This window comes from Zootoca vivipara, chromosome 3, assembly GCF_965207765.1.
Source record: "Zootoca vivipara chromosome 3, rZooViv2.hap1.1, whole genome shotgun sequence".
NCBI lineage: Eukaryota > Metazoa > Chordata > Lepidosauria > Squamata > Lacertidae > Zootoca > Zootoca vivipara.
In genome coordinates this window covers 65,775,870-65,803,675 of record NC_142586.1, presented here as the reverse complement: position 1 = coordinate 65,803,675, position 27,806 = coordinate 65,775,870, and the positions used below count along the sequence as shown (strand labels likewise).

Genomic DNA, 27,806 nt, shown 5'->3' with positions numbered 1-27,806 from the left:
TGTTTTCTTTAATGTAAGGGAAACTGTTTCAAAAACAAAAAGCCGGAATATGAGAAGTGGTTCATCTGCCTTTGGCTCTACCTCCGTCTGCCCTCCTGGATTGCTCTACTTATGTTGTCAATAATGTGAGCCCACATCTGAATTGAGAAGAAAAAGAAGAGTTTGGATTTGATATCCCACTTTATCACTACCCGAAGGAGTCTCAAAGCGGCTAACATTCTCCTTTCCCTTCCTCCCCCACAACAAACACTCTGTGAGGTGAGTGGGGCTGAGAGACTTCAAAGAAGTGTGACTAGCCCAAGGTCACCCAGCAGCTGCATGTGGAGGAGCGGAGACACAAACCCAGTTCCCCAGATTACGAGTCTACCGCTCTTAACCACTGCACCACATTGGTTCTCAGAAGTGCTGTAGGCCAGATCCATAAGGTTTGCCACCTCAGTGAGAACTAAGCTATCTATCTAAAAATGTTCTGCAAGAAAAGTAAAAACTTTTTTTAACATTTGTTCCCTTGCATTAAGTTTGGCTGTTGACATCAGAGTGAAGACTTTGGATCACAAAGCTCCTATTATTCTTCACACTATAGAAATAAAAAGATTTGCACTTATGCAAATAGTTACAATACTTTGAAATAATGTTCTGCTAGCTAAATGTATTTTTCAATGTACTATTTAATTATGGATATGCTTGATTTAACACTTAGTACCAAAATGCTAAAAATCTCAAAAGTGCCAAAGTCTACAGGAAGCACAATATTGCTGTATTGTGTGCAAAAGCATTTTAAGATTCTGATTCTGCGAGAGCTTTATTGGAAACAGTACTTCCTTGTCTCTGGGGCCTAGTGCTATCCAAGTGTGATACAGGAAAGAGAGAGAGAGAGAGAGAGAGATGGCACTTTTGACATATAAACATTGGGCACAAGCTAGCTAAAATTATACACATTCAAGTCCCATTGATTTCAAAGAGATTTTTTTTTTAATTGATTGATTGACCTAACAAATTAATCAAATGTAACGGCCCCAGTTCATACATCTGGCATGAACAGCTACTATTAAGGCCCATTTAGAGTGCAATATCTGAAGGGTACCGCAATAGGTGTAGACAATGCTGAGCTAGATGGACAGGGTCTGATTTAGCATAAGGTGGCTTCCTAAGCAGAATGGCAGCCTTAATTGTGTATCAATCATTTCTTGGATTGACTTTTAAAATGAATTTACAAATAAGCTTTTTGGCTAAAAAGAAACAATACCAGAAACAAAGATGGATACTTAAAAGTTATATTGTGTTCCCTATCTTTTGATCATATTACATGTCCACCATGTCTACTTTTAAATCTTTTAACTCCATCTTTTTACTCTTTCACCCCTGCCTGTGTAATTTATTTGCTTCGTCTGATACATTTTGGCACACATTCAAATAACATAGTAGCTAAGTGAAACAGCATATACTTTCTACATTGCATTAACAGGAATTATTAAGTGGTATTACTGGGTGGTTTTTTCTTGCGCACATGCGCATGTGCATACACAGTGGGGGAGAGAGAAATATGTTATCACTTCTGTATTTGAAATAGTAGTTTCATTTTGTTTTGAGAACTGCACATCTTTCATTCTTAGCTGGTAGGCTGACAAAACCAAAGCAACCTGGATAAAAATGAAGGGATTTCAACCACCGTGAAATACTGTGTGACATAACGGCCAACATAAAGCCATCATTCTCAATGCTTACATTGGTACTGATTCTTAACAGCATGACGTTAGCTCAATATAAAGCTATGCTTTTTCTAAAACAACTCAGGTACAAGGAGAGCCTTTAACAACCAATCATGTTCCAGGTCTATAAAGAATTACACTACCAATCCAAACTGACATGTACATTAAAGCTCACCTATGGGCACCTTAAATTTTTCCTCCAAGCCAGGGATTTACTCATCCCGAGAAACACAACCCCACAATAGTTGTTATGTACATATATCATTCCAGAAATCAATGGATGTTCCAAGTGTTACAGTTCCGTACATATCCAATTGTTTTACAATTAACCCAATATGACACCTAAAGAGAAAATTTAAATAAGGAAATTCACATCTCGCAGCGTAAATCAGCATGATGAAAAAGCAAGCATTGACAATGCTTAACAATTTGGCTGCTAGTACAACAGCCTGTTTCTTTGAAGTTATTTATGTCTCTGTGGAGTTGCAGCAAAGGCTGATGTATGCAAAGCCATAGTACTTAATGCCAGAACTAACTAGCTGCCAGCATGTTAGGGAAACAGCATTGTGAAGAGGATGTCCAAGGAAACCCGGGAGCACAACTCAAAGGTAAGTCCCTCGGAGTTTGCTGACTCCCGGGTAAATGGGTAGTCAAAATAGTAGTTATATTGATTGACAGAAGAACAAATAGAAAGTGCCTATTCGCTCCTTAGCAATGGTTTACCCACCCCACCCCCCTTTTGGCTTGGAGACACTTTTACAGCTGCTTTGGATTGTACAACTAGGTTCCACTTTAAAGTGGCTTCCCACGTAGCAGCAATAAGTAAGACAATGTGGTGATTCACTAAAAAAAAAAAGCAAAATAAACCACAAACCCTGATCTGCAACACGACAATGTACAACTACTGCTGCTTTAGAATATTTCCCAATACTTGATAGCTAAACATACATACATTTGTTCTGAGTTAAGTGAACAATAGGGGCGCAGTACAGGGTGAGAGTTCTTAAAGGAAGGCAGCCGTCTACCTGATGGTGTGCTTTGAGGGGCTTGTCCATCATGCTTGCAAATGACATTTATTTATTTATTTAAAATTGTGAACAGACTCCTGTCTTTTGTGTGTGCCCAGCTTGTAAGAGGTTATTGCCATCCTGAAACAAGTTACGGCAGTGAGCTGGGAATTTGGCAGTCTACCGGTACTGGGTACTGAAAGATTCCTCTTAACCACGAAATCACTTGATTTCAGGCCAAGCGTAATAAACAACAAACTCTTGCGTTAACAAGTCAAGAACTAGTGTGGCCCAGTGGATACCAATGTTATGGCCACTTTACACATTACATTTTTTAGGCATACACCTAAAATGGTTTATGTATGCTTTAAAACTGCAGCACGTGAATGCGCCAAAGATATATTTGGAAACACATATATCAGTCATTACTGGCTTCTTCTCTCTGAGTGTACACTTGACATCGTTCCCAGACCTGCCTCTGTGTAATGTGTGAAATGGCTCTTAAACTTGTGCTCAAGCTGCATTTCAGCTGTAGTCTCAAAAGCACTTTGTGGGATTAAAAAAAAAAACCCACACAGAAATGACTTCTATGCAGGAACTATGAATCCTTCTTGTAGATCAAATGTGACAACTGCATTCATTAGGGTTTTGTTCCATGTCCTTGTGCTGGGACGGGGCTGGCACCAGGTTGACAAGGCCCTGAGCAATGTTCCTTCCAGTACTTCTTACCGCCAAGCTTACCAGAGTACAGGTGACACTGGGCAGTGGCAGGCAGCAAAGGAGGCAGGCAGCAGCACAGCTCACTGCACTCCCTTGGCCCAGCATTGAAAAGAGAAGCACTACAGGGCCAGGCTATTGCAGCCAGCACCACTAACATCCTCTTTCTTAAACCCAATTCCTGTAGGCATTGTCCCCAATCGGTACATGGAGGATGGAACCAAAAGGTTATATTAGGTTGGATCTAAGTGTCTATGCCTTTAGGAACCATTTGGTCCACACTGTCTGGCAACAATCCTAAAGGGCTGTAGTCAGTGTCGGACCACCTGCTTTGGGTGCAGAAAGTCCCAGGTCCAATCTTCAGCATCTCCTGGTAGGGCTGGGAATGTCCCTTCTCTGAAACCCTGAACAGCTGCTGCCGGTTAAGTGTGGGCAATACTGAGCTCAATGGAGCAGTGGTCTTGGACTGACTCCATACAAGGCAGTTTCTCATGCTCCTAAGTTGGGTTAGGTTTATTTAATTTATGCATCACTTCCCGCAGCAAAAAAGCGTGACAATGGTTTACAACAAGCATGGTAATAAAAATACAGAAACATATCGGAAATGTTGGGTAAACACATCCAATCACTTGTGCTTCCTAAAACACCCGAGAAAACAAAAACATCTTTGCCTGACGCTGAACCATTTGGGGATAAGATAGTGGTGGCTGCACCTGCCCTGGTCTAGCACTTGTTTTTATAGTGCTGGGACATTACAAAAGCAAGATTTGTTTACTGTATTTATTTAAAGAGGAGGCTGGCATCAGGTGAGGTGGTCCCCAGCCTTGCTAGGGTTGCCATATGTCCTCTTTTTCCAGGACTTTTTCATGGGTAGAGTCGTCATAGCGACCCATAGTTAAAAGTAAAAGTTGGCAAATGTGCCCTCTTTTTTGCTCTTCAAAATATGGCAACCCTGTGCCCCTCCATGCCAGGTGCTGGTGCTGTGCCTTTCCCAAGATGCCACAATTATCTGCAGTTCCACAGAACTTACCGTACATAACACATTGATTCCCTACACTCTTTGCCTGCCCCATCAGCTTATATCCTGCTTCCTGGAAGGGCTCTTGAAATGGCTTCCAAATGTTTCAAAATGCACAAAAATGCTTGCACAGGGAGTAAAGAGACTGCATGCATGGCAATCAAATCAGGCAAGCCACAAAGAGGACCACGTTATATCCTGCAAAAGAGAACCTTCCATGGATCTCACTTCCTCTCAAACTTCCATTCCTAAGTATTATTGTGAAATAAAAAAGAAAAGAAAAGATTGTGTCAGCAACTCAAGTGTTATATAAAAGCTGTGTGTCTCACCTCCTGCACTGCAAATATGGACAAAGATATCTTTTTATACAAGCATGGATAAAGGGTAGTGATAATTTGTTAGAGACACTTACTTAAATTGTGCACAACTCTTTGTGTCTGTTGTACATAAATATAGGTCAAATGGATTCCCTGAAATAATTGGTTGTGAATGACCTTACCTGAATTGCTGTTGCTTATCATTCATGGAGCTCCAGGCTGTTCGATGGTAAAAAGAGCAGAAAACTGGGCAAGGAACATAATTGTCAGATCATGTAGAAGAATAGCTGTCCATGGCTAAAGAAGCAGATATAATAGGCCTTAAGTTTATTTTAGCTTTAGGATCATTTAAATCACAAGGATGGGAAACATATTATGTCACCATATAAAAGCCACATGTTAAACAAGGCAAGTTTTAATGTGCCCTGAAAACAACAACAACAACACCATGCTGAATTTAACACCTTGGGGCAATTTCTGTATTAGCAATTATTCAGAAGTAATCTTTCACCTTTGATGTGTCAGGAGAGCAAGTCTACAGCCAGAAACCCTTATGGCTGAGATAGGCAAAAGGTACACTCCTTCCCCCAGTGGCTGCTTCAAGCAAAATAAAAATTTGGCAAGAGAGCTAGTCACATGGTTCTACCACACCATGTGCAGTTTGACATTCAGGTAGTTGAACAGATTGGATAGCCTTTTGTACTGCAATAAGATTAGAGACGTTGTATATTTTTTTTAAGAAACCAGAGAGTCAGAAAAAGATTGTAGAATTTACCAGTCAGCCCCTTCCCCTGGAATCCAGAACTACAGACAAGAGCTTCGGTTCCCCCTCTACCCCCACATTAAGTCCCAATGAGAGCCTGTGTCTGTGGGAAGGGTGGTTGTTATTGCTTTGCTGTTTCGTTTTACTTATTTACTTGTTTTTATCCTGTATTTTATTCTGTGAGCTGCCCTGCAATCTTCAAATGAAGGGCACTATAGAAATCTAATAAATAAATGAATGAAACAAGAGGTTTGCTGCTTACTGTGTGTGTGTGTGTGTGTGTGTGTGTGTTTGTGTAGATGAGGATTTCAAGTGCCTAGGAAATTGTTTGTCCCAGGGCTCCTTGCTGGGTTGCACCCAACAGTATGTCAGTGACAAAGACCTCTGGGCCATCATATCCTTATTATGTACAACAGCACCAGGAAAAAATTACACGTTCCAGGGCCTTTGTTGCATGGTGGGCCTGACATTTCAGCACCCATGGATTCATGGAAGAATGTAGGCCTCACAAAGAGGCCTTCCATTTGCAGCTGTCACCAATGCAGTTTGGATGAGGAAAGAGGCTGAACTCACAAGTTTTGGGGTACACAGAGGAGTTGGGCCTGGGAGAGGTGTTTGAGCCTTCCTGGTGATGCCACCAGCAGGAGGACAGGTTTCCAAATACAGGTGGCAGAACGTGGCAGCTTGGTGGTAGAAGTTGGGCAGGGGGGCTGCTCTTGCGCATACTTCACCATGCATTAGAAAATCTAGACAATAAGGATAGTTCATCCCACTACCGGCACAAGCCAGGCAATTTCTGATATAATATTTTATTCTATTATTAATGAATTAATATTTTATATCACTTAATACACATTATCTCTATGCACCTTTACATCTGTTGGAATGGTTTATAATGATTCCTCTGCGGGAAAATATTTTGTGTAATAGGTCATCCCCACAACATGCCTAAAAATGGTCTTGAAAATTGGCATTACTTTGTGCTTAAGCAAAATTTTGGTAAAAGGCATCTTTATTGTTGGCAGGTCTATTATCATCATCTCATTTCTTCTGAACAAATACTGTACTGTACCATGCCTTTTGGTCTACTGGTAGGATTCCCATCGTGTATACCAGACCCGATTCAGCAAGCAGTCTTCCTTGTATGGATTGAAAGCAGTCTTCCTTGTATGGATTGGGTCTGGGTGAACAACCCCAATTTTTTTAAAAAAGTTATGCTTTTTATTGAAATGGATAAAAATATGGTAAGACATGTTGTTTGATCAGTTGCATTGATTAAGTACAGATTAAAGTCTGTAACCCAACACCTATTTACCTGAGAGCTCCATTGAACTCAATGGGTCTTTCCTCTGAGTAGAGGCATGTGTGAGATTGAAAAAGCATACCAGTTAATCAGCAAATTCCTTAATCTGGGTTGTAGAACAGGCTCCTTTGGGACTCCCCAAGGTACTTCTGGTAAGCAAAGGAAACACATTTACAATGGTGTGCGTAAATCAGCTTTCTTTTATTTAAATGATGTGTGGTAGCATCAGATCTTAAGCTTCATTAAGGATCCTCAACATGCGCCTTCTTTGAAGTGTTTAAGTGTGCAAATACAACTGGTTAATTAATCGATCAAACCAGTTAAAAGCCAGAGAGCAAACCAGCTAATCCCTTTAAATCGCTTAGCACTTCTTCTGTCTGCTCCTGTTGCATAAGGGGGGGGGGGGAAATGCATGACGCGCTTTAGCAACTTTTGGCAAAGCTGCTATCTGCGAGGAGGGACTTAACCGAGGCGGCTGTGAAAGATTCACCCTCCCGCCCTCGGCCAGACCGAACTCACCCTCGACAAAACATGGAATCATGCTGGAAGATTTGCTTAAGGGGGAAAGGTCCACTCCTTTTTTCAACATGTTGTAAATTTGCACAACTTCACTGATTTTGATCTAGTTGTATGAAGCTGCTTAATAATAATAAAAGTTAAGCCAACACTTTATCTCAGTCTCCTTCAATGTACGTGAGACGAGGAGAGAATTTCCTTGATCTATTTTCTTTCTCTCTCTTTGCCCGGGGGAGAGCAAGGCGCTCCGTTCCTGCCTGCGTTCTACGTGCTGTGGAAATCCAGTCCGGATTTTGCACGCAGCCGGACTGTTCCGCTTGTTCAATCTATTTTTCTACTGCAGCCCAGAGAGTGACTGAGGTAGAATCACACGCAGTCACAGGATCAGTGGATCCTTGCACCATTAACTTACATGCTCCAGACTTTAGAGGAGCTGCAGAATTCAGTGCCCAACTACTTTCCATGGCCTACAGTTGAAAGCTGCCCCACTCCAAAGCTGCCCCACCGCTCTGCAGCCCCAAAAGCGGGGAAACAAACCACTTTGTGGGAGCTTGAGAAGCAGGGACTATTTTCTCTTACTGTGTCCTCTCCTGGGCTGCTGTAATGAACAACATTCCTAGGTTGAAGCCTCCTCTCTGCTTTGTGCCTATTAGCTGTTCCCGTTCCCTCCCTCTGCTGCTTGTTTTCCGCCCTAATAAAGATCATACCGGAAATAACCATTGCAGACCTGCTTGCGAAGTAACTATGTAGGAGTTGGAAGTTAAGTGCTTAAGCCCCGAGATCTGCAAGGACGAATGTTTTGGACAGTTAACATAATTGTTTCTCCTGCAAAGTGGTGCCAGCAAAAAAGAAAGGAAACAGAAAAAAGAGGGGGGGGGGAGCTGTGTGCAATTGCTCCACATACATCAAGAGTTGTCAGTAAAATCAAACTGACGTCATCCCTGAGTAAAAAAGAGCTGTCTCTTTTGTTCTTCTCCCCCCCCCCCACCGCCCTGTATATCAAGATTTAAAAATCCACTTCCCGTTTATGCCACGTTAATTGCAATGCAAAAGGAGACCTTCCACTAAAACTTGCCTAGGCTGTGCTACATTTTAATGAATGCAAGCCTGCCTTTTGATCTCTCCCGAGTCAGTTGTGCCGGAAGGTTAGTTGCATATCCTGGCTGCGCTGAAATTCGATCAGCAGAGGGGGCAAAGAAAAAGAAAAGCATTTTAACGGGAATCAATAGAGGATCATAGGGTCTGGGAAGGAAATACGTGTTGATTAGAAAATTTATGCGAGGGTTGTTATACATGCATATATATTATACACGCCACCCATATGTACATGACTTGTATTTTTTTTTTAAAAAAAATTAGCCACAACGATAAATACGCCCAGAGACAATGAAAGAGAAAGGCGGGGGTGGGAAATCCAGCTTGGTTGTGGTTCGTTGCGTTTTAGCTCCAGATAGAGGAGTTCGTGCACCGCTTCCAAGCACAGAGAATACATTTAAAGCGGCATGCTCCGAAAAAGATCGCGGATATTGCAAACGGGTCGCAATAAATTAAATCTGTTTACTCTTGCGATTGACTTTGGCTCGCCCCGCCCTCTTCCGCCCGTGTTGTCGTCGTAAGAGAAATTCCTCCGAGTTTGCACTCCTTTAAGTTTTTACTCTCCGGAAAGGGGTTTGGGCATGAGCTGCGGGTGAGGCTAAAGAAAATTGTTCACTTTGAAAAGAACAGATGATTTTTATGGCACATTTTTTAAATCGCTTAGATGCCCCCCCCCGTATTTAAAAAACAAACAGGCACTGCTCAGCTTCTACACAGACTTTATTAGCATAAAAATAAGCCTGCTTTTTCTTTTTGAATTCGTCTAAAAAGGCACATTACTGCGCGCGTGCATTTGGATTACAGTGTAAAGGAGATTGTCCTAAAAGTTTGAGAGGTCAGCAGTGAGATCGGGAGTCACAGGGATAGGGAATGATTATTTGATTCTGTTAATTCAACACAAACACCCACCCAATAGATAAATTAGGAGCTTCAGAATTAAAAGTGTCAACTGGTAAAATAAAGTATGAGGAAGAATCAGATTACACAACATTTACACTGTGAATTTTACACAGTCAATAAAATAATACCAGTAACAGGGCCAAGTTACATTCACAATGCAGTATTAATTTTTATCTTATTTTTTATTCTCAGGACTCTTTCTCAGTGCTGGATACAGGTAGGTAGCCGTGTTGGTCTGATGTAGTCGAAACAAAATTAAAAAATTCCTTCCAGCAGCACCTTAAAGACCAACTAAGTTTTTTATTTTGGTATGAGCTTTGTGTGCATGCACAGTTCCTCAGTGCTGGATATTATTAAGATTTTGTATGGAAAAAGACATGCAACAAGATGCACATTTACTCAGAAGCAAGCTCCACTGAGGTCTTTAGTCACAATTAAATACATATAACTACAGTGTTAAGACTGTAATCCTGACCTAACCCCATTACCGTTCTGGAAATAAATCAGAACAAATGCTCAGTAAAGACTATGCATTGTCTAACCAGCATGTCAACATTGTACAGAGAATAGGGTGAAGGATGAATGAATAGGTATCTGGAGAGGCCTTCTGACCTTCCACTACTCAGAGAACTAGGATAAGAACATCACCCCTCTCAACCAACAGTTAACACCATCCAGTTTGTCTCCTATCGACTTTGTACCAGTGCCTGGACTTCATTTTAAAATTAATCAACAACTTTGGCTAACATAAGCCACAATGATTTCCCTAACCTCTGTTTACTTATTAGGGCCCTGTGAGGACCAATCAGAGTCTCTACTGGGTTTTGTTTTTGCCCCAGATCTGTATAATTTAAAACCGTAACAATGGCAACGTGCAATCCTAACCAATTGCAGCGGGAAGGTAAACAGTGTTTCTGTGTGCTGCTTTGGTTCACTGCCCCCTTCCCCCTGCCCATCAGCACCTGCTGCCCGAGACAGCTGCCTCCATCTGCCTAATGGTGAGGCCAGTCCTGGCACCCATACTATGGACATACATGCACTAGTATAGACACTGCAGGCGTATATCATCACAAGATAGACATTAGTCTAAACTGCTTTAAATTAAAGTTCAACAAATCAATGGATGGTATCAATGGCTGTTATCTATGATAGTTAAATGGATATTCCATATTCAAAGGCAGCAAATATCTGATGATCAACAACAAGGGATAGGTATCACCATCACTCACTGCTATTAAGCTTGATCTAAAGCGGGTGGCGCTGTGGGTTAACCACAGAGCCTAGGGCTTGCTGATCAGAAGGTTGGCGGTTCGAATCCCCGTAATGGGGTGAGCTCCCATTGCTCGGTCCCTGGTCCTGCCCACCTATCAGTTCAAGAGCACGTCAAAGTGCAAGTAGATAAATAGGTACTGCTCCGGTGGGAAGGTAAACAGTGTTTCCATGCGCTGCTCTGGTTCGCCAGAAGCGGCTTTGTCATGCTGGCCACATGACCTGGAAGCTGTACGCCAGCCCACCCCGCTTCACAACAGAGCCTGGTAATAGAGAATTAATAAAGGTCATCACCTAGGACTAGACATGTACAGTACTTCATCCCGTTTCTGGTTAATTCACTTGCTGGCAAATTCAGATTTTCTCCCCTCTTAATTCATCACATCAGCTATATGAATAAAGGAGCCAACTGCAAGGGATGGGGGTGATAAAAATACAGAATACACTCACACCAATATAGAATATAAGTACATGTCCAACCAGCTACAAAAACACCAGGGACCAGCAACAGGGTTAAATGTCTGCAATCATGAGAAACAAATACACTTTCGAACTGCTAGGTTGGCAGGAGCAGGGACCGAGCAACAGGAGCTCACCCCGTCACGGGGATTCGAACCTCCAACCTTCTGACTGGCAAGCCCTAGGTTCAGTGGTTTAGACCACAAGCAGGGCCCAAACCACATTTCATTCAAAGGCCCCTGATACCTAGTAGGGGCTGATGTCTTCGCTTCCTGCAAACACTAGAGGCCTCTGTGTAGTAACTGCTGCCCCTGCTGCCATTGCAACGACTGTGGATATCACCCATTTGTGTGCGTTGCTTTAGCTGCTGTGGGGGAATCGCTAGCCCTGGCTTCATCTGTGGGGAGATGTGGATGACCCACATGTGCAGGCCGGAGCCAACTCGTGCCTGCACAGAGCCCTGTAGATGGCAGCGCAGGCTGACTCTGCCATTGGCAGAGTGCCTGGAAGTCCCTTGAGCCAGGATCAGGTTGCAGGGGAGAGCAGGTTTGCAAGTTTGCAGATTCAAGCAAATGAGCCAGGTATTTTGGGACACTTGTGATTTCCTAGAACCATGTTTCTGAGATGAAATCTTATTCTACGGGAAACAAACAGCAAATACATAAAAGACGACACAAGGAAGAGGAGGAAAACGTAGAAAAGGCTAACGAAACAAATGGAGCAGGGGGCAAGTGTATCATCACCATCATCACACTCTCCCCACCAGGCTGTTTGGCAGGCTGGAAGGAACCTGATTTACACAAGAAGGGAAGGTACATATTAATGATATTCCCCATGCACGTTCCTCTTCATCACAATTGCACTGCCCCCCCCCCCCAATTGATGGCCTGGGGAATGGGGCAGTTGTTTGCGGGCAGAGGCTTGATCACTTGTGCCAGGTCACAGGCCAAATCCAACTTCTGTGTTGCCCACGTACGTCCTTGGCCCCGTGATAGGGATAATGAATAGACATAAAGAAAGGGGGGGGGAAATCACAACACATTTTATATTGGACACAAACATTTATGTTTCGCAATCCTGGCGTTCGTAAAAGCTGGTGTTCTTTGCATGAGTCAAGGTTTGTTTCTTACCACTGAGGTATCTGTGGAGCTTGGGAGGTATGATAGCCTCTGATGTTTGATGGTATCTGGGCAAGATTACTTGAGTGTGGCTGACAGACGTTAGCTTATGCAGAGGTTCCATTAATTCCAAAGAATTTACAGTCTTTCTGAGGCTTGCAGCATCAATATCTCTTGTCCAGATGTTGCAATGCATCCCTGCAGAAGAGCATCATATTCTGTGGGGCTGAGGGCTTAACACCCCAAACACACATGGCTGAAGAAAGAACACAATGGCAAATTTTAACAGAAAATGTTTTTACTTTTATTGGTTCATGTCTCAACTTCCATGAATCCTTTGTAGCTCAAGGAACTGTATACATTCATTCAGCTGACAATTTTGAAAATGCCAGCCTTCTAAAGGTTAATTACGTTTTTACATATTTGTTTGGTGCGTCGTTTATTTTACAAAGCAGAACTATTGTAAGTGTCTCTTTTATATAAACCCTGTGTCAAAATATTTCAATGGCTTTTGCATATGAAGGAAATGCTACCTGTACATATTGCAGGTAAAGAGAACTCTGTGGTAATCAGTGGATTATGGAGTGTGAATGTGGTGTTCATAGATCCCCTCGCTGTTCCAAAATAAAGCAGATCAGCATCTCTCTGGTCCTCCAGTGACCTCCCCATTGAATCATAGAAGGAATTCCACATTATCTGCTGTGAATGCTGGCCTTTCCCAGAGGCTGGTTATATTCATGCGTGTAGAGCTTTTGATTAGATCTGCTGTTTTGCCTATGGCAGTCTCTGCAAAACACCATTTCTCTATACATCATTTGAGCATTAGGTGTGATAAGATTGCCACTCTTTATTATATAGTATAAAACAGGGGCTCTCTTCTAAATAATCTTTTCTCCTGTCTCTCCTCTGCTCTTGTTCTACAGGGAGGTGAAAAAGAAAAGAAAAAATGAAGGTGGCGGAGGGGGAAAACCTTTCACCTCCTTAGATGCAACAAGGAACTATTTTCATTTACAAAAGCCAAAGCATGCTACTACATCTTACATTGTTCCAGGTGGAAGAGAAAGATGATAAAACAATGTTACTTATATTTATTTACTACATTTACAAAGCACCTTTTCCTCTTAAGGAGCTCAAGGAGGCATACATGAATCTCTTCCTCCTAATTTCATCCTCACAACAACAAGGTAAGTTAGGCTGAGAGAGGGTGACTGGTCTGAGGTCACCCAGTGAGCTTCATGGCTGAGTGGGAATTCAAACCCTGGTCTCTCGGATCTTAGTCAAACACTCTAACCATTACTTTACTTCACCTACATGAAAATTTAAACATTTTTGATCCCAGAGGATGGTCTACGGCAGGCTTCCTCAAACTTGGCCCTCCAGATGTTTGAGACTACAATGCCCATCTTCCCTGACCAGTGGTCCTGCTAGCTAGGGATCATGGGAGTTGTAGGCCAAAAACATCTGGGGGACTGAGGTTGAGGAAGCCTGGTCCAAGGGCTTGGGCACTCTGCCTAGATAGAGACCCCTAGTGGGGCACCTTTCGGCCATAGTGAGTCTTTGGAGGAAAGGTGAGCTAGGAGGGTAATGAACATATGAAGCTGCAATTGTACTGGGCCTGCCCTGCATCCCTTCCCTTCCTTAAACTCCAGCTGTCTTTCACAAACTCTTTGGCGGTGTGCCAAGGAGTTGATGATGAAAGACTGCTGCCCTTGCATGTATTATTGAGCCCCAGATGAGGCATCTGGGCTGGTGCTTATTTAGATGGTTCAGATCAGTTATTTGGTATGGCAGTAGTGAAGGAGGAGAGACAGGATATATTCTTGGGAAGCAACAAAAATTGATCTGGTTGACTTCTTTCATCCAGCAGGATAGGGATTGGCTCAGTTAGCGATGAAAACTTGCTTCAGCTTGCATTTAAAAGAAAAATTACCTGATTCACAGTTTGTGAAATAATATGTGAAACAAAACATAGCCATCCTTTGCAATCCACACTTTTGCAGACAACCATCCAGCCAAGTGAGGTGTGCAAAAATACTAGGGTTAAATGTGCATATATTAGTAAAAATAACAAAAAAAAATACATATGGGGGAATCGCTTTGCAAAAATGTGTTGATTGGACAAAATTTCATACCGAAATGTGTATATTTTGTAGAAAAATGTGAACTATGGGAACAGTAGCTCTAGGAGGGAACTCTCAGAACCCTTAATAAGCTACATTTCCCAGGATCATTTAGGGGAAGCCATGACTGTTGAAAGTGGAATCATAGTTCTTTAATGGTATGGTTGTGAATATGGCCAAACATTTGGTGCTACATAAGCCAGGCCGGCTTCCCCATGAGGCAAGGTGAGGTGAGCACTTTGGGCAGCAGCATCCACAGGGATCCCAATGTAGATCTTGACTCCCATCTTGTACCTGGTGCAGATCTTCACTCATCCATTTTTCCCTGGCTGCCATTTTGTGGTCTGCCCCGGATGCCAAAATGTCTTGGGCTAGCCCTGTACATAAGCCTTTGTCAACCCAGTGCCCTCCAGATGCTTTGGACATCTGTGCTAGCCCAGGGATGATGGGAGTTGTATTATATTATTATTATTATTATTATTATTATTATTATTATTATTATTATTATTATTACTGCCCTATATTTGGAAGTCTCAGGGCAGTTCACAGAATAAAATCAAAATATAAAACCACAAAATACATAATCAAAATGAAAACAACAACAACCTAATACCCCCCCCCCCAAGCATATGGAGGGCACTGGGTTGCTGAAGGCTGCGTTACCTGGATTTACATGGTTGAATCCGGTTGTGCCCTTCTGCTTCCTGAAGAGCTTTTGATCCACTGGATGTGCCCACTAATGGAAGGAGGAGGTGGGGCAATTTCTGCTGGTTCCCCCCCCCCAGGTAGTTGTATCACCTTCAGCACTGTTCTGGAAGGCCTTCCAATGCTCTGGAGTAGATGTGGTGGCACAAGGATGGAATCAGCCAAAAACCTCAACACTCTTCTTCCATAAGCGCTGGAGATGTAATGAGGTTAAGGGTACATTCTTTCATATGTGGTGGACCTGTAAAAGGGTAAAAGAGTATTGGGAAATAATTCATAATGAATTGGAAAAAAATGTTTAAAAGCACTCCCCCCCAACCCCCCCCCCCGAGTTCTTTTTGTTGGGGATAATTCAGGTGGAAATTCCCAGGTGTCAGAAACGGTTATTTATGTATGCCCCTACTGTGGCCCGTGTTTTGTTAGCCCAAAAATGGAGATCGAGTGAGGTCCCAGCTAAAGAAGAATGGCAACTTAAACTGATGGAATATGTGCATCTTGTGGACCTAACATACAGAATAAGAGAACAAGAAGAACATATGTTTAAAGAAGATTGGAAAATGTTTATTGAATATATGGGGGGAAATTGTATATACTTGAAAACGCTGACAGCATTAAGATAAATTCAACAGTGTAAATAAGTTTTGATGGATGTAATAATGGAATACTGAATGGTTTAGTTTATGTAAAATATGCAGGGATTTATGTTATGCAAAATGAACCATCGAAAGAGAAGAGAAGTCATTGATATTTTTAGGTTGTTTAAATGAATACTCGAAATTGTAAAGCAGAAAATTTAAATACACACACACACACACACACACACACACTCTTCTCCTTCCACAGGCAGAGGTGCCCACTGAACATTTCCTCAAGATGCTCAGGCACCCATGCCACTCTTAGAGAATATGGCCTCCATGTTCCTTTAATCATAGAATTGTAGAGTTGGAATGGAACCACAAGGCTCATCTTGTCCACCCCCCTGCAATGTCGGAATGTTTTGCCCAAAGTGGGGCTCAGAGCCACGGCCCTGAGATTAAGAGTTTCATACCATTAATTCTGCAAACTCTTAAGCCATACATACATCCATTGAACCTCTTTATTTTAGCATTACATCTCTCTGTTTGGGCATGAGGTCTTAGATTAGGTAATTGGCCTTGGAGAGAGAGGTGGTCAACCCACTTAGCAAAGGCAGATCCCCACTAATCTGAAAGCAAGACACAAAACAGAACTTTTATTTTATTTCTTACAAATGAAGGCCCATCTATCCTTGGCTGTGTCAGCAGTGATAGCCCGTTTCCCCCCAGCATTGGTTGTTGACTTCCCCTGACACCATATCACAACCCATTAGTGCTAGAATCTGACAAGACCCGCTGCAACAGCAAAATGGCAAGTTCTTAAAAAAAATGTACAAGGGGACAGACAAAAACAGCGTTGGTATAAAAAGTTGTTGGTTTTTTTTTTAAAAAAACCTGACTCCTTTAATTCTTGATGCTTAAGAAAAAGGACGCTTATATATTTTCTTTTAACCCTAATATGAAGTGGTGTGTGTGTTTAATGTATTGCTATTCTTGTTTAGAATTTATGTTTTAGCCAAGGGATTGTATTGACATGGTATATTAAGAGGATCTGTTTAGATGGTTTCGGGAAATATTTTGCTGATGCTGTTACATTGTACGTTTTATTTTCATGTGCTTCAGATAAATTAGCGGCTTTGCAGTGGAGTTCCAGATGTCTCAGAAGGAATATCTTTGCTGTTTGTTAACTGAGGTAGATGGTGTGTGTGTGGTTTTTTTTAATACTGTGAAGTTATATAGTGACTGTCTGTATTGTGGAAGTTACAATAATGGGAACAGCAAGCGTTCCTAGTGATTGTACAGATGATTGCCCAGGGGAAGATGATGACAGCCTCCATAGTTCCAGTAGGCCTTGTACATGCAGAGATACAGGGCCTGAGCAAGGGCAGGCAACTTGTCAAAATCGTAGAGCCAAGGTCCCTGCTTGATATTACTCTAAGGGCTGCATGCATGCTTTGCTGTATGAAAGCCCAAGGGATGCTGAAAGCAAACAAATGGAGCCTATTAGCAAGCCACTGACTGTTGTTAGCTGCAAATGGTTAAGGGGCAGCAGCAGGAATAACAGCAGCAAGAAGAACAAACCTACTGCAACGCAAAGACAACTCTGAAATGAAGGCACCGGGCCTTTATTTCTAAGCCAAGGAGTGAAAAGGCCCAAGCTTCCATGGGATTGTATTGATTGATTGATGTGACCCTTCTTACTCCTACATGTGTAGCTGAAACAAAAGCACTCTGCACATGCTTAACGACACACTTTTCCTTTGTGCTACTTCACATACTGATATGGCCTGTGGCCTAAGTCACTGTAAATCCCATCCAGCACTTACATCTTTACATGTTCCAAGCCTGATTCCTAACACCAAAATAACTAAAATGAGATGAGAGGTGAAGCTTTGACTGGAGCATAAAATGGACCCTAATAAAAATATGGCAAACCAAAGGCCTATATCACTTAACAGACTTCTATAAAAATAACAAACCCTGGTTACACAAGAAATACAAGACAAACTAGAGGACACCCAAATGCCCTGGTTAACACTTCACCTATTACATGCCCTCTTAAACAAACCAGTAGTAAAATCAGCAGCAACTAGGCCCCGACAACCTTCAAAAACCTCCTCCTAACAACAAAGGGTAAAGGGATGGTACCCTCAATATACAAAATACTACTCCAAAACCCTACGAACCCCCTAGACATAATAAAAAAACAATTTGATGACGAAATAGGCTATAAGATTAGCCCCACAGTGGACCAGAATGTGGTCTAACCCCCCTGCTTAAATCTATATCAACGAAGAGAGAACTCACTATGAAACTCACCTACAGGTGGTACCTAACACCAAGGAAATCAGCACCAATACGCCCAGGAGCCTCACCAAAATGCTGGAGAGGGTGCACCTCCACAGGCACATGCATACACATGTGGTGGGAATGCCCCCAAATCCAACTATTTTGGACAACAGCAATACAAGAAATATGTAAATTAACTAAGCAAGTATTAGAAATCACCCCAGAACTTGCCCTACTAAACATATTCCAAGACAATAAGGCCGCTCACATCACAAAGAACTCACAACCCACCTACTTTCAGCAACCAGAAACATCATAGCCAGACACTGGAGAGACATGTCAGGAATAAGCATGGACCAATGGTACCAAATAGTATGGGAAACAGCCCTACTAGAAAAATTAACCAATAAACTGAAACTGACATGGGGACAAATAGAAGAAGATACTTTCACCCCGGTATGGCTCCCCTTTATCACATACACAGCCCAACAAGACAATGACAAGAATCCACCAACAGCATACGAATCAATATGGCTGACCTGATTAAAAAACACCCACCCACCCCACTCACACATGAAAACAAAGTTCACCACAGACAAACAACCACACCCTAGGTCAACCCCAACTGATCTCACCACCAAAGGAACACAAGCAAATAACAAAGAGAACCTGCACAAATGATGCTGACACAAAACCCCACACATACATTAAGCAAATTAGAAACATCGCCTCCCGACCCCACCCCCACTTGCCTTTCCCCCCTCCACTTCTTCCCCCCTTTTCTTCCTAATGTAACCCTAATGTCTCAACAAATGAAACTGACCTATGGAAAATGTAACTTGAAAAGAGACATTGTACATACCTTTGTAAACCAAGAAAACTTTAATAAAAATACATTTTTTTTAAAAAGGACCCAAATATTAATGTAATGTACCTACTCAAATAAAGTTAAATTGTGAAATACCAGTATTTTATTTTCAGGGTGGTTGTGTGTGTGTGTTTCACGAAAGTAGATGAAAAGTAATATTCGCTGGCTGAGAGATTTGCTGAAAATAGTGGTCTCCACAAAGCAACAGTGTGATGATTCTGGCAACTGAAAAACAAAGAAGTTTTTTAAAAACCCATGTGAAAACATGTGATGATCCTGGTCTGCTGAGTCAGACTCCACTGTGGGAGCCCACCCAACTTGTGGAACATTCTTCGTCTTGAATCCTACAGAATACTTGTGTGAGTGGAACAAACCTCTGCTTGTGCACCTCGTTGTCCTACTGATCGTCGCCAGTTGTGCTGTTCATTTGTTCAGTTCCTCACATGATTACCATTGTGAGGAGAGGGAGTGTGGAACTCATCCCTGCTGCCCTTCACATGTTGGAGGGCGGGAAAGGTCTGAAGAGGAGATCCTGGGTAACCATAGAATAATAGAATTGTAGAGTTGGAAGGGACCCCAAGGGTCATCTAGTTCAATCCCCTACAATGCAGGAATCCTGCCCACAGCCAGACACTGTTACCCATTGCACCATTGGAGACAGCAAGGCACTATTGTAGGAAAACTCCACATGTGCAAAACAGGCTCCCTGGTTCAAGTCTCTCCTCTCCAGCCTGTTGGGTCTGCAGTCTGGATGGGGCCAGCAAGCTTATCCTCACTTTCCTCCTCACTGCGTTTGAACATGGTGCTGGAGGAGACTCTTGAGAGTCCCATGGACTGCAAGAAGATCAAATCTATCAGTTCTTAAGGAAATCAGCCCTGAGTGCTCACTGGAAGGACAGATCGTGAAGCTGAGGCTCCAATACTTTGGCCATGAGAAGAGAAGACTCCCTGGAAAAGACCCTGAGGTTGGGAAAGGGGAAGGGGACGGCAGAGGACGAGATGTTTGGACAGTGTTCTTGAAGCTACGAACATGAGTTTGACCAAACTGTGGGAGGCAGTGGAAGACAAGAGTGCCTGGTCTGCTCTGGTCCATGGAGTCACGAAGAGTCACCACTAAATGACTAAACAACAAGAAGTGTCAGGTGCTGTTTCAGACAGTCCCCTGACCCTTAGGAGTAGATTTCCAGAGGTTGAAGTGGGAAAGAAGAAGTGGGAAAGCTCCATTCTGTGATCAATATCAAAACCATGCTTTTGGTTTTTAGGATCCCAACCCATGTCTGCTATCTGGCAATTTGCACCTGTCTCTCCCTGCTTTCCAAAAACACCAAATGGTCAATTTTTATCCCATCAATCTTAAATATCCATAAATATACAAATAACAAGAATCCTAGAAAAAGCAGTCATTCAAAACAATAAAACATTAATAGAATTAAAACTGTATACATATATAAAATATGTTTAAAACTTACAAATAATTGCAATTATTCTACTCGGGGTAGAACCATATAAGCCAAAGAATTAAAAAAACCCATAGCATTTGATAAAAACACAATAATGATAAAAGGCAGTCGTGGGAACCAGTAGTAATATTGATCTATCTCATTGCTAGATTTGTTAGTTCCTTGTTTCACTTTGTGAACTGCTGTAGATTTTTTGTTGAATAAAAGTGTAAAAATAGTTGCAAGTTTAGACTGTGTAATTAATGAAATATAGACAGAGTTCAAAATGTTCTACACACATAGCCACAAAAGTGGTGGGCCTTGAGATGAGCAAAATTCCATTAGAAACTCATTAAAATAGTCTTTCATGGAAGGGCAGGAGAGTTGCTTTCTTACAGAATGAGTCACTGTTTCCCTCCCACACACATTTAGTAGGATCTGCAGAAATATAGTCACTATTATTGTTGTTATAGTTATTAATGATAGCTAATGATAATTACATGCCATTTTACACAATACATAATCATTATGACAATACAACCTAGTACTTAGCATGTATGAAGTGTTTTTCACACAAAGTGCTTATAGCTTTTTGTTACCCAACTCCCCCCTCCATCACAAATGCAAGAAACCAAGCAAGAGATGTAACATTTCTCTCTCTTTTTTATGCGACTTTCTGAGTTTTAAGTGATCAGGTGACCAATGAGTGGCACAGGTTTAATCATAAACAAACAAAGAAAAAGATGCTGCCTTTTGGAAATTTGAACAGTAAGTGGCACTCCATCAGAACCATGGAAATTCTCCAAGCTTAAGCAACCCGCTATACAGTAATTGTGAATTTAGAGTGTATCTGCCAGGAATTTAAGCCATTGCGTTTCTTCATACCAACAGGAAACAAAAAGCTATGGAGATCTAACCTTTATCTCTATTCTTTAGGCGTGGATCTTGGACGTCTAGACCCCATTGGGCAAAGCTACAGAGATAATAACTTCATATTTTTTCTCTTTATGTTTCTATTCATTTTCTTTCCTCTTGCAAAAATTGACCTATTGGGGCAGTCACTGTGCAAACCCCTGGCGAAGGAAAAAGGCAGGAGATTTGTTCTTTCCTTGAGAACCCATGCTGGTAAAAGTCCACATTTCACCCAGCAGGGATGGCTTCAGAAGAGATGCAGGCTGTGCTGTCTTCTCCCATAGGGTTGTGCTTTTCATTCCCATGACACGCACAGCAGATTCCCATGGCCTGGCGCCCTGTGGCCTTGGGCTCCTGTCTGAGCTCAGCTCCTCCTAGCTCAGAAGCCTAATCAGTCAGTCAGTCAGAAGTCTAATGTGTTTCTGCCCTCTTGCCACCATGATGTCTTGCCTTCTTAATGTCTGGGCAGTGACCTTTTAAAAGCTTGTTTGCAGCTTCACTTGCTGCTTTTAGACAAAATGTCTCATTGCTATTGACCACCACCACCCTTAAGAAGTGCCTACCTTCTTTTTTTCTCTGGGTTAGGAAATGTTGTTTGGTGGCAAGAGAGAGAGAGAGAGAGAGAGAGAGAGAGAGAGAGAGAGAGAGAGAGAGAGAGAGAGAGGAAAAGCAGATTAACAGTGGAAATGCCTGTTTTAAATGATTCTGAATGAGTGTCATGAAGAAAGACTTTTCGCTGCAAAGTAGATGTTGCTTTTCCTCCCCAAAGAGCCATGTGGCTCCTTCTGACTCCATACAGGCAGACAAGCCTAATTCAGCTGTCTGTTGCACAGTAGAGTTAAGTGGTTTTGTAAAGCCATCTCCCCTCAAAAGTGTCAGTTTAATAGATTGTCATCAGAACCACTTCAGTTTGGTTGGAGCCTACCCGGACCCTAAGGATTACATCCCTACTCTAGTGCCAATATAGCTCAGTGAGAAAAGGCATGACTTCTTTCTATAATGTCCAAAGTTCAGTCTGTCCATTTTTGCCTCACCATTTGAAACATCAGAGGCAACATGACCGAAAAGAAGACCTGTGCTTGAGATGATGATGAATCTTCATCATATTGCTTTGTTTTCAAGATCCAGATTCTGGGGGGCATAGAAGGGCAGGGCTTGGGAAAAGAGTAGGGAGATTTGGAATGGTATGGCTTGCAGGGACATGGAACGGAAAAGGCCCCACCATAACACAATGTAGAAAAAAGTTCCTAGGGGGGTTGGGGGATATACACACACAAAAATATTATTTCTATAAAATGTCTGATGTATACACATTTAAAGGATCCATGCTTTATTTCAGAAATTGACCTTTGGGAGAAATGTTAAAATTCAAGTTTTAGTTTGTCACTTGCTTCCTATGAAAAAGCAAAGCAACAAGTGTGTAAATAGCTTGTCTTTTTGCCATGTTTTTTGTAGGGGCAGGAATCTTGTTTTAATGGGGAACTGAGAAGGAGCTGTCCAGAGTGCTGGTAAATGATGCCCAGCAGCTTTCTGATTACTGAGAGTTTACCAGAGATTACCAACATGTTTTCAAGCAGGATAAAACTTGGCTTCCCCTGAGGAAAAAACAAAACAAACCCTGATATCCTCAGGGTGCTAAATTTTGTGAAGTCAGATGTCATACTCTTGGGCTGCAGATATGGAAAACAAATACAATTCTGGAACTGTTGTGTGATGGTTCAAAGTGAAAAGATACTTATTATTTATGTTATTTTTCACTGATTTTGGCACCCAAAGTTTCCCATTCTTATTAAAGCTTCATTTTATAGCAGCTTAATGAGTGTTCAGTTTAAGCTTTTTATGAATGAATTTTAATGTATCCTGCCAACCTTAGGCAGATGGTATAATTTTATTCCCTGGCTTTAATTTTTTCCTCATTTCTTACAATACTAAGAACTGTTTGATCTTTATCTAGATGTTTTGAAAAGGTAAGAAATGAAAATTATACACAGTCTTTACGTGTAAACTAAGCAAACAAATTCTGTTAAAGAAAAAACAGTAAAATAACAGTATTACATACGGCAGATTTTAGGTTTGGATTTTCACCTAGTACATGCACCGGTCCCTTTAGGTGCTCCACTGGCAGGTCAATTCTTCCTAAGGCAGAGCCATCCATTCAACAAAATGGTGGGATTTTTACCCATACGTAGGAGATCACATTCTTCAACACTTTTTCATGTAAAACATTCCCTGCACAGAAAATCTAGCACATCATGGAGAGAGTTAATACATTCCCCTCTGATCTGCTGCCTTTCTCTATATAAGGTCTTCTTCTATTTTTAAAAACATGGCAGAATATTAAAAATGTGATCCTTCATTTGCAGTCCAGTCATACAATGTGATTTTGCTTGAATGTGTTACTCATCTAAACCAGACACCAAAGAAGGGACGGGGACGGGGAACCTGTGACCCCCCAGATGTTAGACTCCAGCTCCAGTCATCACAGCCAGTGGTCAGGGATTATAGGAGTTTTAGTCCAGCCACACTTGAAAAGCCACATACTCTCTTCGCTTATGGCTGTCTGAAGGTGAAATCGGACCACCTAAAGAGAAGAGAACATTTGCTAAGAGAAACACCAGTTGCTCTCTGCATCCTGCTTGCAAGTCTGTCGTTCACTGACCTTAGGAGGCATTTACGTCAAAGTTAGTACTGCAAGTCAAGAGGGGAGAAAACCCATCATTATCTGTAAGAAAGGAAGGGGATTGCTTCCTGTTGCTAGAGTTCCTGGTACATAAGATACACTTTCCTTGGCGTAGTACAATCCATACAATCTACTCGGACGAAATTCCCACTAAAGCTGTGTACTCATCACACACTGAACTAATTCCTCAAGGATCCTGGGAACGGAACCTTGATAAAGGTGCTGGGAATTATAGCTCAGTGTTATTTTGTGGGGAGATGTGCTTTAAATGTATGGTGTTTACCTAGCCTTAGTTTTGTGGGACATCCCTTTTAGCAAACAAGTTTAGTGTTGCAGCCTCATTAAAGCTTATCTTGCCATTTCATCTTAGGGGGCTGTGTTTGGTGGTTTTCCTGTTCTACTGCAATCAGACCTTAGTGGTAACATCTCATCGCTTCCTGGCCATTTTTGTGTTTTGTGTCCTTAAAACATGCTTTGTTTAACCAATATTCTGTTTGCAAAGGTGGGTGAGTGGCATTTGAAGTCAAACTGAGGGGGAGGGCATCCTGAATGAGATACATATGCAGGTCTTGCATGCTCCAGCAGAGGTCAGATACCTACAAGAAAGCTAATTTATTGCAGTATGATAGATTATAACAGCTTATTTGGCGTTCCAATGTATAAATCACTTAAATGTATATTTACATAACATTCCTATTAATTACCACAAAAATCTGTAATGATTCTGTCTGAGCAGTTCCAGTTTATCTTGCAAATTTGTGTTTAAGCAATTCAGTAACAGGTAATATTTAATCAATAGACCATAACTGCTCATTTATCATGCCAGAGCGATGTATAAACAGTGAAGTTTGGACTGGATGGAGCTTAATGGGCCCGCTTAATGTATTGCACAGATAATATAGTGGGGGTGCACGCTGCTAATAAAAATATACTGCTTAAAATCTTTAATGTGGTATGCTTATAGGGAGTTGATCTTTGTCACCTGTAGCACAATTTTGATAAAGCTCTGTTGATGCTCAGCAGAAAACTTGTGATAAGTCGTAGGGCTGAAGAAAGGCGCTGAAGCCGGTCTAAAAATGGAATTACATATCCTGCTCATGTTCAGTGCTCTTTCTCCCTTTGTAAAGGGTGGTAAAATTTATACTTGCCATAAAGCCACCAGGCTGTGCATTTCTATACCTGTAGAACAGGCAGTGATGTGGGCAAGGGTAGGAAAATGCAGAGCCTGATGAAGACGGGACATAGCAGAAGAACCAACTTTTACACAGTGTATAGTTCTTCCATGAGTCTTTTGTCGGGAGCGTTTAGGGAAACAGAACGGTCCCATAGTAATTGTGAAGGCATTATTACGACAGTGGTTGTGGTATAAAACTGATTGCCAGGGGGAAATATGCAGTTTATTACGAAGGGAATACTTTACAACATCACTCAAATGTGTCAACTGAACCTAGAATATGTAATCTACAGCTCAATCCTATACATGCCTGTTCAGAACTCAAGTCCCATTGAGTACAATGAGTTTTACTCATAAAGAAGTTGATTGTAGGACTGCAGCCTTGGTGGTTTAGGTGGATATTAGTACTTTCTTCTTTCATAAGCATAAAATCAGTTTCAAAACCCATTACTCTGTGAGCTGTCATGTTTTTAATACAGTGGTGCCTCGCTAGACGAATTTAATTCGTTCCATGGGTCTTTTCTTATAACGAAAAATTCATTTAGCGAATCCCATAGGGATGCATTGAATTGTTTTTGAATTTTTTTTTGCCCATAGGAACACATTAATTGAATTTCAATGCATTCCTATGGGAAACCGTGATTCGCTAGACGAATTTTTCATAAAACGAATTCGTCTAGCGAGGCAACCTCCGCTTGAAAAATCCTTTCGTTAAGCGGAAATTTCGTTAAGCAGGGCATTCGTTAAGCGAGGCACCACTGTACAGGCTTTACATTTTTGCCTATAGGTTATATTCTTAGATGTATTAAATAATAACACAAACCTTTTTTTTTGGTTTAACAACATATATTTGACATTTAGAAACTGCAAACAACAACAACAAACCTGACCCCAAACAAACCCCAAGACCATAATCCAACACAGGAATGAGTAAAAGAAGACTCATATATTTCAGTGAAATTAGGGTTGCAATTCTATGCACTTGCACCTGGAGTAAGTCTCACTGAACTCAGTGGTGTTTCCTTCTGGTTAGACACAGAAATAATTGCACTGTAAACTACTCAGTTTTGTGTTGGTTTATGGTTTAAGCACAATCCTATGCATGCGAAATAAATTTAAAAATTGTCTAGTAACACCCTAGAGACCAACTAAGTTTGTTCTGGGTATAAGCTTTCGTGTGCATGCACACTTCTTCAGATACACACTTCTTCAGATGCATAGAATCCTATGCATGTTTACTCTCAAGTAATCTTTAATCAGCAGATATGCAAGTGTAAAAAAAGAACCAGAGCTGTTTTTTAAAACTAACTGGCAAATATTGTAAAATAATGTCAGAAGCTGGCATTCAAATATGAAAATTACAAGCCTGTAGAAAAACATGAAAAATGATTTACCAGTTGCCCTGATGTAGTTATGTTGTATGGTATAGGTTTCTTTCATGTATGATTGTTTTCCCTAAGAGCTTAAGAGACATTAACCACGTCTAAAACAATGGTAATTTTATACACCCTAGAAAACATATAAACCCTGTATTCTTAATGCAGTCTTCTAAAAAAGCCCACAACCCATTGCTGTCACTTGGTAATCTTATGTTACCTATGCACCTTGAAGCTTGTAAGAGGAAAAATGAAGGCAGAAATTGCCCCTTCGAGAGCTGTTCATAAATGATCTTTGGCTGTCTTTCAGAACATTACTCTCACTCTTTGTGAACTGCACTTGACACCTTGTAAGGTCTAGAGAATTTTCTCCATTTCAGACTATTCTACATGGTTATTTGCCAGTAATTTGTATTTAGAAGATAGACTGTGAAAAAGAATAGTCAATTTTCGTTCTCAAGAACAGCGTATACGGACCTAATCCTTGCAACCTTTCCCCATCAGCAGAACAGTTCTTATTCAGAAAAGCTGTTCCACTAAAATCAGCAGAGCTACTTATGTTGAGTAAAGGTCTCAGGATGGAGTTGTTCTCATCAAGCAAAATGCTCATTGATGGTAATATCTATAGAGTATTCCATTTGCCAAATATCAAGTGATTCATTTGTCAATGAGACTTTGGAACAATGGAATTTTCACACTATAGGACCATGGGGTTTAGTAAGTAGTAGATTATTGACATCGGTAAGGAACAATAAAGATGAAAAAAGAATTCTCAGTAGACTCTTCATCAGTTTCCTTAGAAATAAGAATGTTTCCTTAATAAAGAAAATCATGTTACTACAGTCACTGAGTATTATGTTTTCTTTGTGAGGCTTGGCATGGAAAGAGATGTAATCTTTTTATTTTTCAAGCCTCAGTGTGAAGACAAAATGGGGAATTAACTCATGGGCTCAGGTTAGTCAGTCCTTCTGCATGCCAGGTTGAAGGGCAATTCCCACAAAACCCTCCCATGTCTGAATACAAATGTATTATGTGTATTGGTAAGATGAACCCTCTTTGGAAGAGTGAGGCAGACTTAGCTGACATAATTATTATTTTCATTTATGAGTCACTTAGTGTGAAGCATCAAGAAGTGATTTACAATATAAGAAGAACATACCTAAAACAGTTGCATATATAAAAACTATGCATATGGTGAATACATAAAATCAATTCAAATCTAGTACAGACACCAACTGGAATAAATTAAATCTCAATTAAAAATGCTTGTTGTAAGAAGGATGTATTTAGGCAGGCGGCAGAATGATAATAGAAAGGCTACCTGCATACCTGCCAAGTTCCGGCCTGAAAAATAAGGGACCGGACCGGAAGTAGCAGACTGGAAGTAGAGCTGCCGCCATTTTGGAACTGGGTGGAGCATGCTCAGAAGTGACTTTTGATCCTGCTGTGCCCAGTTCCAAAATGGCCACCGCACCAG

General features: G+C 41.4%; 1 long non-coding RNA gene across 2 annotated transcripts; it reads left to right on the top strand.

Annotated features, from left to right (window-relative positions):
- The first annotated feature begins 7,716 nt into the window (after window positions 1-7,716).
- On the top strand, window positions 7,717-18,004 carry LOC148686282 (uncharacterized). Of its 2 annotated transcripts, none has more exons than XR_015949023.1 (4): window positions 7,717-8,495; window positions 9,538-9,562; window positions 13,115-13,375; window positions 15,440-18,004. It is a non-coding gene; the product is annotated as an uncharacterized LOC148686282 (long non-coding RNA). The 2 variants fall into 2 exon arrangements; XR_015949022.1 differs by having other exon boundaries at window positions 7,717-9,037.
- The last annotated feature ends 9,802 nt before the right edge of the window (window positions 18,005-27,806 follow it).